Source organism: Aquarana catesbeiana, linkage group LG01 (genome assembly GCF_042186555.1).
Source record: "Aquarana catesbeiana isolate 2022-GZ linkage group LG01, ASM4218655v1, whole genome shotgun sequence".
In the NCBI taxonomy this organism is placed as follows: domain Eukaryota; kingdom Metazoa; phylum Chordata; class Amphibia; order Anura; family Ranidae; genus Aquarana; species Aquarana catesbeiana.
The window spans coordinates 484,383,762-484,392,959 of record NC_133324.1 but is presented as its reverse complement, the minus strand read 5'-3'; the positions used below and the strand labels follow the sequence as shown (position 1 = coordinate 484,392,959).

The window sequence follows — 9,198 nt, the reverse complement described above, 5'->3', positions numbered from 1 at the left end:
AACAGGAAGTACTCCGTCAACCATTTTGTTGGATACCTGTCTCCAACATGGAAGCGGCCATTTTTGCTTAGTGAAAAAACAGACTTGATATTATATGGTGTTAGTATCGGCGGCCATATTGTTGGTGGGTAAACAAATCCGATAGGGCAGGGATATGCAATTAGTGGACCTCCAACTGTTGCAAAACTACAAGTCCCATTACATATAAAAATTAAATATACAAACTATATATGTGGAAAATGGTGAACATCAAGTGTAAAAAAATATTATTACAATCTGTGATAAGTTATCAATGCTGCAGAAAAAACTATCATTTTGACAATGAAAAAAATATATAAAAAATATATATATATTAAAAATAATCATGTGTGCACTATAGCATAAATGAAAATAAGTAACTCCATGATAGGGTAAAGTTCATTCAAACTTCGTGCCTTAAATTCAAATAAAGTGTGCAAAATCTTCTTTCCAATAACTTCCACCACACCCTGGTGTCTCGTGAAACCGCTCCCAATGAAAATTCACTCACCAGCTCCAAGTGCCCACACTTGCGTGCAAGGCCTAAAAGCTTAATGGTTCCAGATCATCGGAATAAGTCCACCCAATTTTATCCATCCAGAGGAAAATGTGACATACGTTCCATATGTGAATAAACAGAATTGCTCCCAATAGTGTGATAACGTACAACCAGTTTATTTAACACACACTAAAAACAAATCTCCAATAGTTCAACTCACACTTTAAAACTGTAAATTTTGCACAGCAACCTCCACATCACACTGTATAAACAATGCACAGCATAGCAGCTTATAAATCTCCTGAGGGTTTGTGGTCACGGCGGACCCGAGCTAAGCAGGCGTCTGAGCCGATTATCTCACCCACTCCTCGCTCGCCCGACTGCCACGACCGGTATCTACCTAAGTATGGTTACACCGCACCGTTCGTCCCTCTATAAGTTACTCGTCCGCAATGTCCACCACTGCACGGCCACGCCCCGACATGTTTTGTCACTCCTGTGACTTATTCATGGGATAGGCCGCCCCGAGTGTTCATCAATCCTTATATGTCCTCCCATCAATCACTGACGGTGGAGCGCCCAGTGCGCATGTGTCCCACGTAACACCTCGCGCCTGCGCACTCCTCGTGTCCCCATAAGCACAAACCCCCATTGCTCGGGATCGCCGCTCAATAGACACTGATGTGTCGGGTTGCCCCGCTCCCTATACACATATAATTATGCACTACTCAGATGTCAATCATCTTTAAATCTAATACCATTTAACATTATACAGCACTCATTTCACTAATTTCAAATCTGAGTACCGGACCCCGAATATTATGCACAACGTGACGAATGCTTTAGTACTATTGCTAAAACTAATCAAACATCTTAAAATAACCCTCACTTCCCACTGGTCATGGAGGATCTACATAACATATGGTTGTACACAATGAAAACTACTCATTTAAAATTACGCATAATCATTAAATACAAAATTTTAAAATAGATTAATACTAAAAATATTAAAAATGTTAAAAATATTATAAATATTATAACACATACATTTGCACTACATACCCTTACAACTACCTATGAATGGCTGGAATTTGGTAATCTAAACTCATTTAGACTTATCTGTTCATATATGGATAATTCATATCTCATTTCTGTCCTCCTGAGGTTATAATCTCATTAAATCATGTATCACTTTCACCCCTCTCCCCATATACTCTACGATACCATGTATATTCAGGGGTGTGTTATCCACTAGGGCTTATTCCCAATAATCTCTGGTGGGTGTCAATGTATTATCTGGGGTGCAATAACCACTGGGGTTCACTCCCAACTACCACTGGTCAGTGTCGGTCAAAGATTTATCTTTAATTCCCCCCTCAACAAAAAACTGCATGGATCACACTTATATTCCTTATATTCAGATGTTTCCCTCTTTATTGCAATATACTCTATATTTTTGTTGGGTGATCCCCATAAAATGACTAAACTTTACCCCTTCCTCAACAGGTGTACACCTCTCTGTTACCTTACACATGCCTCACACCACAATGTGTGAACTTATGCGCATGATAAACCTGCCAAGGTTTCAGATTTCATACATCTGGGCTATCATTCCCCTCCCCACCACCGTATGCATTATCCCTAAATTCAGTGACAATGTTTAACTCATCTTTTCTAAACATTTCTCATACCCTGGTGGGTGCTACAACTCTCGGACTCATTCCAATTAAAACAATAATCAAATTAAAAATCATTAATAAAACAGTTCAAATCTAGTTCGATATTGAGTCCTCTCGGAGTCAAACTTTTAAATAAGAATATCCATTCCCGTCTCTCTCCGTAATAGATCCCTTATCCTATTAGACCCCCTCCAGGAGGGGTGCACTACATAAATGCCACAAAACTGTAGCAAAGAAGGGTCTTGTTGGTGTTTTTCCTCGAAGTGCCAAGACACACTGTGGTATTTATATCCATTTTTTATGTTGGTCAAATGTTCATTTATTCGAACCTTCAATTGTCTCTTGGTTCTCCCAACATAGAAAAGGCCGCATGGGCACCACAAAAGGTAAACCACATGCGTAGTGGTACATGTACTAAACTCCTTAATTTCAAAAATCTCTCCATCCCTATTGGTGACACTGGTAATACCCCTATTGCTGATACTCACTGTTTTGCAACAGACACATTTCCTACAGCAATAGAACCCCCTAAAATCAAACCTCAAAGCTCCTGGGTTAGATGGATCCAAGATTTTCTTAACAACACGGTCACCTATATTTGGGGCCTTCCTGTATATGAATTTAGGTTGTGTCGGTAGTATTTCCCTTAAGTGTCTATCCTTACACAGGATATACCAGTATTTTCTAAAAATGCTTTCTATTTCCCTATACTGGCAGTGGAACCCCGAAATAAAGCTGAGTTGGTGCTGATTCTCACCCATCTGGGGCTCTTTCTTCTTCAAACACTGCTCCCTAGGGATTTCCGCCACTTCTTGAATTATTTCCCTGAGTTTCTCATTATTATAACTCTTCTGTATGAACTTCTCCTTCAAGACATTTGCTTGCACTAAGTAATCATCTAATTGTGTGCAGTTCCGACGGATCAGCAATATCTGTCTCTTCGGAATATTTCTTATCCAGGACGGATGATGACCACTTCTAGTGTACAAATAACTATTGTGGTCCGTCGGCTTAAAGTATACTTTCGTTTTGAGCACATTGGAGTCTTTTTCTATAGTCACATCGAAGAAATTAATAATCCTATCACTAATTTGATATTCTAATTTAATATTATTCGTATTCTGATTCAGATGTTCTAAAAATTCCTCTACAGATTCTTTAGATCCCTCCCAAATAAACAAAATATCGTCAATGAACCTACGGTAAAATTTTAACTGGGGTCTATTCATATTAAACACCTGTCTGTCTTCCCACTCGGACATGAACAGGTTGGCGAGGCTGGGGGCATATTTCGCCCCCATCGCCACGCCAACCTGCTGGGAAAAAAACTGCCCGTTGAACCAAAAATAATTGTGGGACATGCAAAATTCCAATGCATGTCCCATAAACTTCTTCTGTACATGTGGGATGTCATCTCTCCTACTTAATGCCCAATTCAGGGCCAGAGATGCATCCTCATGCTGTATAATTGTGTATAAAGAAGCTACATCAGCCGTTATTAGATATGATGTTGCAGTCGGATCCAATTTTACTTGATCCAATAAATGTAACAGGTCCGAGGTATCCTTTAAATAAGCTCTTGTTTCCTTTACACTAGGCTGAAGAAATTTGTCCAAATATTCCCCTAACCTTGCGGTCACCGATCCAATGCCATTGACTATAGGTCGAGGAGGGGGGTGCTGAGTATTTTTATGGACTTTAGGCAGCGTATAGATAACAGGTATCCGGCATGCACTTGGTACCAGATATCTTTTTTCTTTGGGACTTAGGGCCTTTATCCCATACCCTCAATCTATCAGTGCTGCCAATTTGATAATGTATGATTCCGTGGGATCAGATTTTAATTTTTTATAGGTGATCTGGTCACTCACTAATTCCACTAATTGATCCTGATAGAATGACTTATCCATAACTACTACCCCACCTCACTTGTCAGCTGGTCGAATTATTATATTTTTTCTGTTTTCCAGGGATTTTATACCTTCTCTGATATAATGAGGATTCACCCTCTCTTTGGTGGCAATTCCTCAATGTCATTTAGTACCAGTTTTTTGAAAACTTCCACAAAGTGGTTACTTGGAATTTGGGGGTTAAAAATCGATCTATTTCTTAAGCCACTGTCCAATTTATTGGGTACCACAGAGGCTCTAGTTCCCGCCTCCGCTGGGTGGCTCAAGAAATATTTCTTTATGTTCATAGGTCTAATGAACTTATGTGTGTCTATGTACACCTGGAATTTGTTCATTTTCTTCTTCGGTGCACACTTCAAACCCATATTTAAGATGTTTAATTCTTTATGGTCTAATTCAACCCCGCTCAAATTGTAGATACCCGTGTTTATACATCTCTCAACCGTTTTTTTGGGTTGCTTAGATTTTCCTGCCCTACATCCCCTCCTTCTCTTGGTGGGGGCACGATGTCCATGGTTTGAGTCTGTGGGGGTCCATTGTTCCCCCCACCTCTCTGATACGTTGTACGTTGGTTCCCTCTCGGTGTACCCCGTTTCCCTCTCCTCCCCCGTTGTCCTAAAAAAGGTCTATTGTATGGTTGTTGGTCATAGTGATTTTCATTTTCCAAAATTGAGTATCTATTGTACACTGGGATATCATTACCTATTTCTGGGTATCGATTGGATGGGGGGTATTGTCTCCACTGTTGATAATCATGTGGAGGATTATAAAATCGTGGGATATCCCCCCTATATACCCCAGGTGACTTATAATTATACCCTCCCCTTCCTTGTGGGGTGTTCCCTCTATAAGGTCTTGGTGTTTGGTAATTGTATCCTCCCCTCCCTTGCTGCACTGGTCTGGGGGAATAGTAATTTCCACCCTGATTAATATTCCTTTTCTGGTTATCACCATTTCTCATAGTGTCCAACGGCACCTGTCCTCCTTTATTTCCCGGATTCTTATGTCCTGTTTTCTTTTGAGCAAGTTTGGGGGGATGATTATTTACAGTTGATTCTGACGCTTGACTAGGCCCCACATCCGTATCCTCCTGACTGTTAACATTGGTACTTTGCCATGTATAGATCTTATTAGTTTTAAAATCAATAGAGTCCCTGGTGAATTTCTTCACCTTCTTTTTTTGCGTTTCACGATCTATTTTCTCTAATTTCTTCTTCATATTACTATTAAACCCCTTCATCTGGTTGGACTCTTTAATTGGTTCTAATTTCTCTTGTAGCACCCTAATTTTCTCGTTGATCAATCCTAGTTTGATCTGTTTCCTATTTAATACAAGACATTGAAGCTCCCTTCCCACTCTATTAAAAAATCCCAGCCATTCTTCCATATATTTGGGGTCATTTAACCCATCCTGAGGGGATACCTCCTACCTCAGACTTCTAAAAATTAAATTCTCTCTCTGGTAGTGCTCAAATGTAAACACATCCCACCACGCTTTGATTTGTTTCTCTAGGAGATTTTCTAGCGCTTTCAACATCCCCGAGAAATCTTCCTCACAATCCGTCATCTCGATTGTTTGAAAATATACATTCAGGGTCCATTTGTCTAATCGACAAATAATTAAAAGGATCCATGGCCGCTAGTGGTTATAAAGAAATGATAATCTGACAATTGGTCTCCAAAGTACAAAAGCCCACCTATACCTTGTTACCCACCACTGCGCCTCGGAATAAATACCAACTAAATTGAATGACAAATGTTGGTATAGGTATCTCGCTACAGCTGCCACATTGTAAAAATCTATTTTTTTTTTTTTTTTTTTTTTTTTATTTAAAGCCTATGGCGTGCAAAACACACCCCAAAAACTTCACCCGGTGCATAAAAAATGTGCACACACATAAAGAGTGCTCACAAAAAAGTGCCACGGGTACACAAGACGTGCCAATTCCCTGATCCCCCGGGGCGTTAGGCTCCTGCGGGGACAAAGGTACTTACAATGGTCTGTCCGGCCGAAACCAGACAGACCCCGTTCTCTGGAGGGCCTGCCGAGACAGGACCCACCCAAGTACTAGGTGGGGCTCCCCCGAAGGGAGACCCCATGAGAGAGGGCGAACTAAGCCAGAAGGCCATGTCCACCCCCACCCAAGACGTTCAGGGCTGGCCCGAGGACCCGCATCCTTACTAATCAAACGTGAAAGACAAGACGTGACAAAACATAGGTTTTCAAAATAAATAAAAAGTGGGGAAAGGGATAGTGAAGAGGAGAGTGAAAGAAGTGGCCATTGTGTAAAACAATGACCAGGCCCTCCGGCCAGGAATAAAAAATTCCTCTGGTCCTAGCCAAAAGGCCCGGCCCAAGAGGCAGGTGCTTAAAAAGCGTGTTATGGTGCAGTGACCTTGGTGCCCAAAATCAAAGTGTCTGCCACACACAGTGATTCTATGGCACCCCTGGTCTGCCACTCCAGGGGCACTACTCCATAGGCTTTCAAGTTCAACCCCGACCCACAGCCCAGACCACAGCAGCCCCCACCACAGGCAGAAAGGCATGGAGATCCAGAAGCTTGGTGAGAGCCCTTTACCATCAGGCTCCACTGTCGCTCCCATCACTCTTACCTAATTACATTCGGGAAATACTGGCCACTCCCCCCCCCCCTCAAAGGGGAAGTAAGCGTTCTCTCCCGAATAACTGTCCGTAGCTAGAGCTACCACAATCCAGGCCAGAAGGCCAGGGACCCGACCCTCCGGCCAGACCCATGTGCAGCACCCATCCTCACCAGGAGGTCCTTTCTAGACTGGTTGGTTAGGCCCACTGAAGCCCCCATGGGCAACAGGTGATGACTTTCCCTCAACCGTCTGTCCAGGTCCAATTACACCATCGGATTTGCATGTGCCCTTCCCACTATTGGTCGGTACAACATCGCCTCCTCTGGAAACTGATAAGAACAGATACTACACTTGATCTTAGCCAAAAGGCCGAGAAGCGGTAATATTGTAAAAATCTATTAAACCATATAATTTTTATCTAAAACGTGTCTATACTTGAATCACACGTGGCAATAAAAATAGTGGTGCTCCCTCAATACATATATCACCCTTATAGTGACTATTCCTAAAACTCGTGGACACCTATTTTAAGTATACACCAATAATAAAGAAATTACATATAAAAATTAAATATACAAACTATATATGTGGAAAATGGTGAACATCAAGTGTAAAAAAATATTATTACAAGCTGTGTTAAGTTATCAATGCTGCAGAAAAAACTATCATTTTGACAATGAAAAAAAGTTCATTCAAACTTCGTGCCTTAAATTCAAATAAAGTGTGCAAAATCTTCTTTCCAATAACTTCCACCACACCCTGGTGTCTCGTGAAACCGCTCCCAATGAAAATTCACTCACCAGCTCCAAGTGCCCACATTTGCGTGCAAGGCTAAAAAGCTTAATGGTTCCAGATCATCGGAATAAGTCCACCCAATTTTATCCATCCAGAGGAAAATGTGACATACGTTCCATATGTGAATAAACAGAATTGCTCCCAATAGTGTGATAACGTACAACCAGTTTATTTAACACACACTAAAAACAAATCTCCAATAGTTCAACTCACACTTTAAAACTGTAAATTTTGCACAGCAACCTCCACATCACACTGTATAAACAATGCACAGCATAGCAGCTTATAAATCTCCTGAGGGTTTGTGGTCACGGCGGACCCGAGCTAAGCAGGCATCTGAGCCGATTATCTCACCCACTCCTCGCTCGCCCGACTGCCACGACCGGTATCTCCCTAAGTATGATTACACCGCACCGCTTCTCGGCCTTTTGGCTAAGATCAAGTGTAGTCTCGACTGCCTGATTCTTGGTCAAGAGGTGCCTGGGGTAACCGAGGGTCGGCCTTGGGGGGAGCGTCCCTTTTCGAAGGGCCCCCCCTTGCTGCTATTGGCCCAAGGCTTAGTCCCCAGGCAACAAGAAGCGATCCCCTTACCCACCTTTCCTTTGTGGATCGTGTGTGGTGCGATGGTATCAGGATGGTGGTGGTAGCTCCTGATGCTCCAAACACAATTCGGCTGGTAGTAACCGAGCCAAAAAGGGCGGATGTAGGTCTGTACTTTGTACAGAAGACCGTGTTTGAGGAACTGTTTGGTATGACACGGGAAAGTATCTTTTGCGTGCAATGCTTTCCGTTCAGTGGTTTTTATGATGTAACCTTCTGGACGAAGGCAGATATGCAGACATGTTGGCTGAGACAAGCAGAGATGATTGGAGATCCGGTCTTGGAGGGTGTGACCTTTTTGTGCAGCGAGTCCAAGCAGCGTGTACCTCTCATGGTACACATGTATGACCCTTTTGCAAACGATGAAGAGATTCAAATTTTTTTGCTTCGATATTGTGAGAGTGTGTCAGTCGCGTCAAAACAAACCAATGTTTTTGGTACTTTTAATGGGCATAGGAAATTTTGGGTTCAATTCAGGAAGGATCCGGAAGGAATTGGTGGGGTGAGACACCCACCACAGGTTTTTTCGATTGGGCCAAATAGAGGTAACCTATAGTATCCTGGGCAGCCTGTTTTTTGTAGGCTCTGCTTCTCCTTTGGTCACTCCAAGGAGAATTGCCAATCAGGGCAGGCTTGCCGGAATTGTTTTAAGACTACCCACGCAATCGCTGATTGTCCTGAAAAACTGAGTTGTCCTCTGTGTGGAAGTAGGTGTCATCTGGCAAGGGCATGCCCCAAGGTGCCTCGTGGGACTAGTGGGACTGTCAAAATGCCAGGACAAAGTAACCCAGCTAAGGAGGGGGGCTCTGAGCCTAAAGAACAAGCCTCCTATGCGGAGGTTGTTGGGGGTAGCAAACCGTGCAGTGACCCCTTGGAGGCTTTGGGCCAGGCTCTCGCCGTTCTAGCGGGGGATGAGCCACAAGCCCCAGAGCCTGATTTGATCCCTGATGAGGCCGGGGTGAGTAGGGTCTCCTCAAATGGAGGTGTTCCCGAGACCCTTGCGGCTGAGGGGGAACAGCAGGTGGAAAAAGGAGGGGAGAGTGATTCTGGTGGGAATGAGGAGGAGGATATGGACCAGAGCCAGGGCTCGTTG

At 42.9% G+C, this 9,198-nt stretch overlaps 1 pseudogene; it reads right to left on the bottom strand.

The window, feature by feature from the left end:
* Nucleotides 1–7,006: 7,006 nt before the first annotated feature.
* Nucleotides 7,007–7,091, bottom strand: LOC141124345 (U2 spliceosomal RNA; annotated as a pseudogene).
* Between the last annotated feature and the right edge of the window lie 2,107 nt (nucleotides 7,092–9,198).